The following is an 8568-nucleotide window of genomic DNA, read 5'->3' as shown; positions in this document are numbered from 1 at the left end:
GGAGAGGGATTCGAGGGTTCACTTCTGTGGTTCATCTTGGAAGGGTACAAGTGAATCTTTCTATGAGTAGAATATGAATGTTTTGACGCAATAACTAAGAAAGTTACATGAAGGCTATGTTAACCAGTTTGATGGAAATGTCATGGATTGTGTGTGAAAACACCACACTGTACCCCCAAAGTGCATCAATGTACACAGTTACCATGCAATAAAAAAAAAAAGGGGGGGAAGAAAAAAACAAAAAAACAAAAAAAACAATAGGATCTGTGGAGCCAGATCTTGGATATACAATCAACTGTGTGAACTTGGACCAGTTACTGCACCTTTTCAGGCCTTTGCTGTTTAGTTTCCTTCTGTCTAAGAGGACAGCACTATTTCCTGTTGTGGCAGAAACACTGTATATTCCCTAAACATCACATGTGCTCTTCCAGACCTACCAGCTTTTCTTGTAGCTAGGTCAGCATCGCCACATAGCTAGTTCTGGCCAATGAACTGTATACACAGTGACAAGTATCAGTCCAAGCTGAGCCTCCTGATTGCTTTGTTTTTTCTGTGTGCAGGGGCCTTGGAGGCCATGCATTGCATGTGGTAAAATGACAGAAGCCTCTGTCAGCCTGAGTCCCCAGGTGCCAATGTGGAGCATAGCTGCTATCTCACCTGCATTGCACATATTATGAGAAATAAACCTCTGTGTATCAAGCCACTAATATTTTGGTGTTAGTTGGTTACTATAACTTAGCTTCCTCTTTCCTAACTAGTACATTACCAAGTAAGTCCTGTTATAAGAATCAAATAAACTGGGCAAAGTGGCTTATGCTGGTATCCCTGTGTTTCAGGAGGCAGAGGTGGGAAGATCACCTGAGGCCAGTAGGTCAAGGCTGTGGCACTCCAGTCTTGGCAACAGAGCGTGATCCTGTTTCAGATTAAAAAAAAAAAGAAAAAAAAATTCAAATGAGTTAATACTGGTTTAGGGGCAAGGCCTCCCATGAAGTGAAAAATTCACGTGTAACATTTGACTGGCCCCCCCCCAGTTTAACTGCTAATAGCCTACTGTTGACTGGAAGCCTTATTAAAAACATAAACAGTTGATTAACATATCTGTTAATTTGTTGTAAGATTAATGTCAATATCATGTATTACAATAAAGTAAGCTAGAGGAAAAAATTAAGAAAATAAAAAAGAAAGAAAATACATTCACAAATACTGTACTTACTGTATTTATTAATACTGTAAGTTTATATCATCTGTTTAAGAGATAAATTGTTTATCTGAAATGGTGGCAACCATTGAGCTGCAGGCAGTTCAGCTTTTTTTTTACAATGTCATGATTTTGCTTGTTGGAGGCACTCCCGGCATCTCTGGGGGCACTTCATATGGGTCCCATGGTATTATTTAAGGTGCACTAAACACCATGAAAAAGACTCCAGAACTGTGAGAGGTCACTTTTTACTGGGGTATGCAATTTCCTGGAGGGACAGACTGCTCAGGTGGAGACGAAGAGCTTCGTAGGTTTTAAGGAAGAGTTGCAACACCTGAGCTGACTGCAACAGCAACGGGAGGTGGCTATAAAGCTATCACAGTGGTACACTTGTTAAATTAGTTAATTTTATGCAGTTATGACACAATATTGGGACTTTTTTATATTTATCTTAAATAATCATAGTGCCTTGCATAGTCTGTGTGTGCATAAGTTTTGACAAATTTTGACTTTTGATAATAAATATATGTACATTTTAGTAAATAATAGAATTGATTAGTATCTACATGTATTTTATGCATTCATGACATACTTTTTCTTAATTTATTTTTATATTTCTAGGCTACATCTAGGTTTGTATGTGAGTTTCTTAAAAATTTCACAAATATCCAAAACATTTTCCAATATATTTCTTAAAAGTCTACATCTGAGTGGACCTACACAGTTCAAACCTGTGTTGTTTGGGGTTCAACTGCACAAGGACAGAGGGTGGGGACAGTGAGGACATGAGGTAAGTAAAGCCAGCACACTTGGGATCATGAAGAGTCTGTGTGCCATATAAAGGAATTTGGAGAAGTGTATTGAAGTATTTAGAGAAGTGTATTGAAAGTAGGCGAATACTGTGTCACTGTCAGTGAGAGCCTGGTACATGTACCTGCTCAGTTCCTGCTGCCCTGTTGTTTCCTTGTGGTCAAATAATTGCAGCAGCTCCTGCCTGGTGGGGTGTGCAGAGCAGGGAGCAACTTCCAGAGTGCCAGTTACTGATGGCAGGCAGGTGGGGTCACCAGTTGCACCCCAGAACTGAAAATGTTATAAAAATCGTGTTCATTAATTTGAGGAGAGGGGGTGGTGGCTATTTTTGAAATAGGGGTTTATGCCTTAGCCCCTTTGTGTGCAGAGAGAGCTCTGCAATTAAGGATGGGAGCTATTAAGTCTGTGTAAGACCAGGTCGTGGAGTTAGGCCCTGGGAAGAGCTGGGAGGTACCCTGGAGACCCCCATCTCTATACAGACCTTTCTTGCACACAGATGTGGACAGGCTGACTGACCTTCTTGGAAGCAGCTGTACCCCAGGCAGATGACACATCCAGGCCTTTTCTTGCCTGTGCCCACTGTCAATGCAGTAATGAGAGCTTTCTCTCTGCCTTCTTTTCTCTAATAATCCTTAGTCCCTCTACCTTCTTTCATCTCAACTCCACAATCACTTATATTTTTTCTCTCCCTGAAATTTTCTAGTATTCCTTCATCCCTCCAAGACTGGAGTTTCAGTTAGACACAGAAACTGTCAGGGTCCTGCAATGGATGGCTCACTCAGACTGGATTATTGGAGAGGAGTTTAGTAACAGGGATGCTTACAAAGACACATCCAGAGTACAGCAAGCTATAAGGGAGAACACAGAATCTGGGGACAGCCATGCCTGCTAGCAGTCCTGGGTCGACAGGATGCAGCCAGCCAGGGGACCCATTGAGGAAGCCAGGAGAACACCCTGTCCTCCCTCCCTTCTCTGTGATCTGCTGCTTTCACCCATGGATTTAATGCAACCAGAAGCCAAAGGGTAAGGCGGTTACTGATGTGCTCCTGCTGCTCAGCCTCTGGGGTGGACAGGGGATCTGAAGGCAAATGGGAGATTTCTGTGCTGTTAAATGAAACTGATGAGAGGCCATTGCTTGCACTGAGCTCCTGCACTAGGCCCCAACAGAACAGACCAAACCAGAGCAGAGTCACTCCTGCTAGGTGCATGTAACCAAACTAAGCATAGAAATAGGCCAAATTTAAAAACAAACAGCAGCTTTATAGCAATCAATCATCAGGAGCCCAGTCACCCTGCACCAGTATGATGGGGAAGTCCTCTCTCCTACGAGGAAGGTAACTTTGAAGTGACCAATCCACCTTTTGTTCCCCATTTCTGATTATTTGGCTTTTTCTGTTTGTGAAGTCCACCAAGTGCTCACCTCATCAGAGCACTTTTCTGTTTAGTAGATGAGAAGCTGCTGGCTGATGAATTGCTAATGAAAGCCTTTTAGATCTTTATAATTTGTAGAAATTTTGTTCTTTAATAGTACAGCCACGCAAGTTCCCTAAAACTGGCTCAGAGGGGAATTTGCAGAAGTCAGTGTGTTGTCACCTTGTGGGTGCCATCTGCTTGGGCCTCCCAGCACCCCACCTAAGGTCCCAAGCTCTCACTGTGTTTCTGCTGAGCTCCCAGGTTGATGCTGTGCAGAGGTCTGTGCAGTCCTCAGGCTCACCCTCATGCTGGTGCTTGCATGGTCTGCAGCAGGGGAAGGTGTGTGTATGCTCTTGGAAGACATGTGTAGAGCAGGGTGTTCAAACCTCAAAGTCACAGCATCACCAAAAGCTGCATTCACACTTGGCCAGGTTGTCCAAAATGTTTCCCTGACACCAACGCCTCCACTGCAGACAGCCTGCCTCTGTCAGGCAGCATAGCCTCTCTGTGCTAAGTCAAGTGGAAAAAAATACAATTTTAGAACCTTTAGAAACAAAGAACTGATAGTAAATCAATCCTCCAGCTTAGAGTTGAGATCACCATCAATTACTTTAGCTTTGGAGCTTCCTCTGAATAGTAAAGAATTTGGCCTTGATTCAGAGTGAGTCTGTGTGCACAGGGCCAGTTGCTTCCGCCTGCAGGAGGTGCCCAAGTGTCGCCTTTGTCTTGGGTCATTCCCGGTGCCCTTCCCACACCACTTCCCCAAGGGTGCAAGGCCCTTCCCTTCACTCTCTGGGGGCAGGAACCCCCACCTCTGAACGCCAGAGTGATTCACTCAACACCTATTCCACATTTACTATGTGCCTGACAATGTGTTTTGAGAGCTGGAAAGTTAGCAACTAACAAAGCAGAGTTACTACCTCAGGTGCCTTCCTATTTAGGGCCAGTCCTCTTTATCAAAAAGGTCCTTCTCTCTCCTTTTTCCTATCTGACACCTCTTAGACAGGGGCCTGGCCCCTCCCAGGAGAGTGTTTTCTGTTACATCTCTGTAGCTTGGGTCCTGGTCTCCCTAGATTTCTTTCCTTCTCAGTGGGCCAGAAGAAAACAGAAAATTCCTTTAATCACACAAAACCCTATTTGACAAAAGTACCTCCCTACTTCATTTTCTTGAGCAGTGGTTTTCAAAGAATGGTCTGCAGACAAGCAGTCTGAGGGTGACATGTCAGGACAGCAACAGACCTGGGCTAATGCACAAACCTGGTCAACCTGTCAATAGTCCTCCCCTGTCTGTACTCATGCTGCCTCTTAATTCCGTTAGTGAGGCAGCCACACACTACTGGAGCCAAGAGATCCTGGAAACTGGCACTAAAGACATAGAACTTCTCAGCCACCCACACACCATGGGTGGAAATTCAGAGAAATCTACACATAACTCTTGGCTGATTTTTAAATCTGAGTTACCAAGCAAAGAAAAAATTATGAGTTAATGTCTTCTAGAGTAATCTGAGGTGACAGAAGGTGCCAATGGAATACCCTATAGCAGTTAGGATGCTCTGGACCCAGTCATCACTGGGCTCCGACTTCCGCTGCTCCCATGGTTGATTCATCGATGCTCATGTGTTTCTGTGCAGATGTCCATATTTTATATGTGTGTATGATTACTTGACACATCTTAGATCCCCATGGGTAATAAAATGGTGTGTATGATCTTAAAGAAGTGGTGTGCTCTTCCCACAGTACGCTGGCATATCCCATGGGAATGTTTGTGATTTGATGTCATTACTTGTGTCCTGAAGAAATGGATTTCAGGGGGTGTAATAAGGTTGTTTGTAGGACCTGCAGAGGAGATGGGCCATGTGAGTGCAGAGAGAAGAAAGAATCCGAGCTGAGGAAGCAGCTGGTGGTTTTGAAGTTGGTGGAGATGGTAGTCATAGAGTTTGAGGACATTAAGCTACAGCAGAACCTGCACTGGGGAGCTGGGACCTTGCACCTGAATGAGATCCACCCTCAGGTTGTTGAGGACCCAACTACGGTGTATGGATGTGCACACATGCGTGTGCAGTCCTGGGCCTGTGAGAGTTCCATCATGTGTTACTCCCTCAGAAGGTTTCTTTGGGCTGAGATGCAGTGTATTAGTGTGGTCAGGCCAGGGTATGATATGGTACCCGCTTCCATGGGAAAACTTAATAATAGCATGAAACTAAAATCAGTGAACAATATCAGCCAAACCCAATGTTTATGGGATAAGATAAGTCATAAAGGGATTTTAGTAATCTTCAGTCTGAAGAGAGAGAGAAGCTATAAGCGATAGATGATCTTCCAAATATTTGGGATCTCGTTTTCATGTAATAGAAAAATGAATGTGGAGAAGGGGCAGGCGGGAGGGGCACCGGTGGTGTCAGTAAATCCTCCCGGCTGCTCACAGCCCAGTCCGAAGCCCGGCCTTGGACCGGGGCACCCTTCCTGCCCCTAGCGGCTTCTTGCCCGCCTGCACCTCCCCCGCGTACCGTGGCGGGCAGCCCTGAGGAGGCCCGGAGGCGCCGGCTAGGATCCCGAACTTCTGTGCTGCCCCAGCTGCATGGGAAGAGCACGCAGTCCAGCCTGGCCGCCTTCAGGCTCCCGCGGGATCCAGCCAGATGCTACGAGTGGGTGTAGAATTGTAGGAGAGCAGACTAAGAAGGTAAAAAATCCTGATCAACTAAATAAATATTATCGATTATGTGCCAAACACTTTGAGACTTCTATGATCTATAGAATTTTGCAGCGGCAGCAGAAAACTAAAGAATGATTGAATTATTTAATTTCTCAAAATTAATTGAAGTAGATACTTGTGAAGTCGTTGGGAGAGCCCTTACAGGACAGTTTGAGATAATGCAATACCAACAATATTTGATCTTATCAATCATTTGAACAATCACACAGTAGACACAGAAAACAAATGAAAGAACTGAGTGAGGATGAAACCAGGACACTGAAACAGAAAAAAATTGATGAACCTTCAGAACAGCAACAAAAACATAAAGAAACCAATAACAGCAATGCTCAGAACCCCAGTGAAGAAGAGGGGGATGGAGAACATTTTACCTCTAACCCTCTAACAGGCGTCCTCAAACTACTGCCCGCGGGCCCCATGCGCCCCTCCTAGGACATTTATCTGGCCCGCTGTGTGTTTTTGCCCCCCCCCCCGCCCCCGCTGCCTGTCCTGCTTAGCAGTGATTCATCCAGAGACCACAGTCCAGCCCTCCAATGGTCTGAGAGACAGTGAACTGGCCCCCTGTTTAAAAAGTTTGAGGACCCCTGCTCCAAGAGAAGGAAAATAAAGAATATCTAATATCTCTATTTGAAATTTTGATTCTTTGGGGGAGGGGTGTGGGGGAACAAAACACATCTAGATGGACACAAGGCTGATGAACTCCTGGAAGGTCTCTTTATTCCTGATAACTTTTGAGCACTGCTGGAGAGCCAGATAAATACTGGTGAAGAGGTCCTGAGAAAGTGCTTTGAAATGACAGCAGTTAACACATTGTTTTGCTCAAAAATACAACAGAAACAGATGCTAGAGATCTGTGAGAGCTACATTCAAGAAGAAACTCTCAGGGAAGTGAGAGACTCAGGCTTCTTTTCCCTTATCACCCACAATGTAGTGGACATAGCAGAGGAGGAGCACCTCCTGGTGCTGGTGAGTTGCCTGGATGAATTGCATAATCTGAGAGAGGAATTTGTGGGTGTCCTGCCTTTTGAAGCCAATGCAGAAATTTTGGCTGTAAAATTTCACACTACAGTAGCTGAGAAATGGGGGCTAAATATGGAGTATTGTTGTCACCAGGCTTATATTGTGTCCAGTGGATTTTCTTCCAAAATGAAAGTTATTGCTTCTAGATTACTAGAGAAATATCCCCAAGCTATCTACACACCTTGCTCTTCCTGTGCCTTAAATATGTGATTGGCAAAATCAGTGCCTCTTATGGAAGTATCTGTTGCGTTGGGAACAGTTGAGGAAGTTTGTTCTTTAATTTCTGTTCTTTTTCAGAACAGTAAAGAAGGGGCTAAAGAACTGAAGGAAATTTGCCTTTCTCAGTGGACAGGAAGGCATGATGCTTCTGAAGTTATAGTGGACCTCCTGCAAGTGCTTGCTTTATGTTTGGATGGCATAAATAGTGACACAACTATTCGATGGAATAATTGTATAACTGGCCGAGCATTTGTCCTCTGTAGTGCAGTAACAGATTTTGATTTCATTGTTACTATTGTTCTTTAAAATGTCCTCTCTGTCACAAGGGCCTTTGGGAAAAATCTCAGGGACAAATCTCTGATGTCTTCTTTGCAGGCAGTAGCTTGATTGCAGTACTGCATTCACTCAATGAAGTGATGGAAAAAATTGAAGTTTATCATGAGTTTGGTTCAAGGAAGCCACAAATTTGACAACTAAACTTGCTATTGAGATGAAGTTCCCTGGGTAATTCCACAGAGCTCAGCAAGGTATCTTGGAACCTCAGCTAACTTCTTAGAGTTATTATAAACAAACCCTAAGTGTTCCAACAATGGAACACGTTATTCGGGGAACTCTAAGATACATTCTCAGAGTAGCACCTCAAAGCTCTTAAATGCTTAGCTCTAGTACACTCAGTCATGGGTCATCTCAAACTCAATACATTGTCACCATGCTGACACATACAGAAGTGATTTACCAAATCCTGACACACTCTCAGCCAAACTTCATTATTGGAGAATCAAATGAAAACACAGAGGAAAATATATTGAGCTTCGATCCACCATGTATGAAGCCCTTCACCTGCCTGATGTTACATTTTTTTCCTAATGTGTATGCATTGCCGAAGGTCCTGTCTATTCTTCTTGTGATGAAGGTTAAGAATGAGCATTATTAGTTTAAGAAATGTCCCTTCTATACCAATTTTCTTAAGTGTTCTGATCATAAAGCGATGCTGGGTGTTATTGAAAGCTTTTTATGCATCAATTGAGAGAATCATATGGTCTTTGTTTTTTAATTTGTTTGTGTGGTGAATTATATTTATAGATTTACGTATGTTGAAACATCCTTGAGATCCTGGGATAAAACCCACTTGGTCGTGGTGTATGATTTGTTTGATGTGTTGCTGGATTCTGTTGGTTAGGATCTTGTTGAATAT

The 8568-nt window shown here is 43.6% G+C and overlaps 1 pseudogene; it reads left to right on the top strand.

Moving 5' to 3' along the window:
• The first annotated feature begins 5342 nt into the window (after positions 1-5342).
• LOC100946263 overlaps positions 5343-8568 on the top strand; it is an 8138-nt pseudogene continuing 4912 nt past the window's right edge.

Source organism: Otolemur garnettii, unplaced genomic scaffold (genome assembly GCF_000181295.1).
Source record: "Otolemur garnettii isolate 467f Iridium unplaced genomic scaffold, OtoGar3 scaffold00193, whole genome shotgun sequence".
Lineage (NCBI taxonomy): Eukaryota > Metazoa > Chordata > Mammalia > Primates > Galagidae > Otolemur > Otolemur garnettii.
The sequence above is the reverse complement of the archived record's forward strand: the minus strand, read 5'-3'. Positions and strand labels throughout refer to the sequence as shown.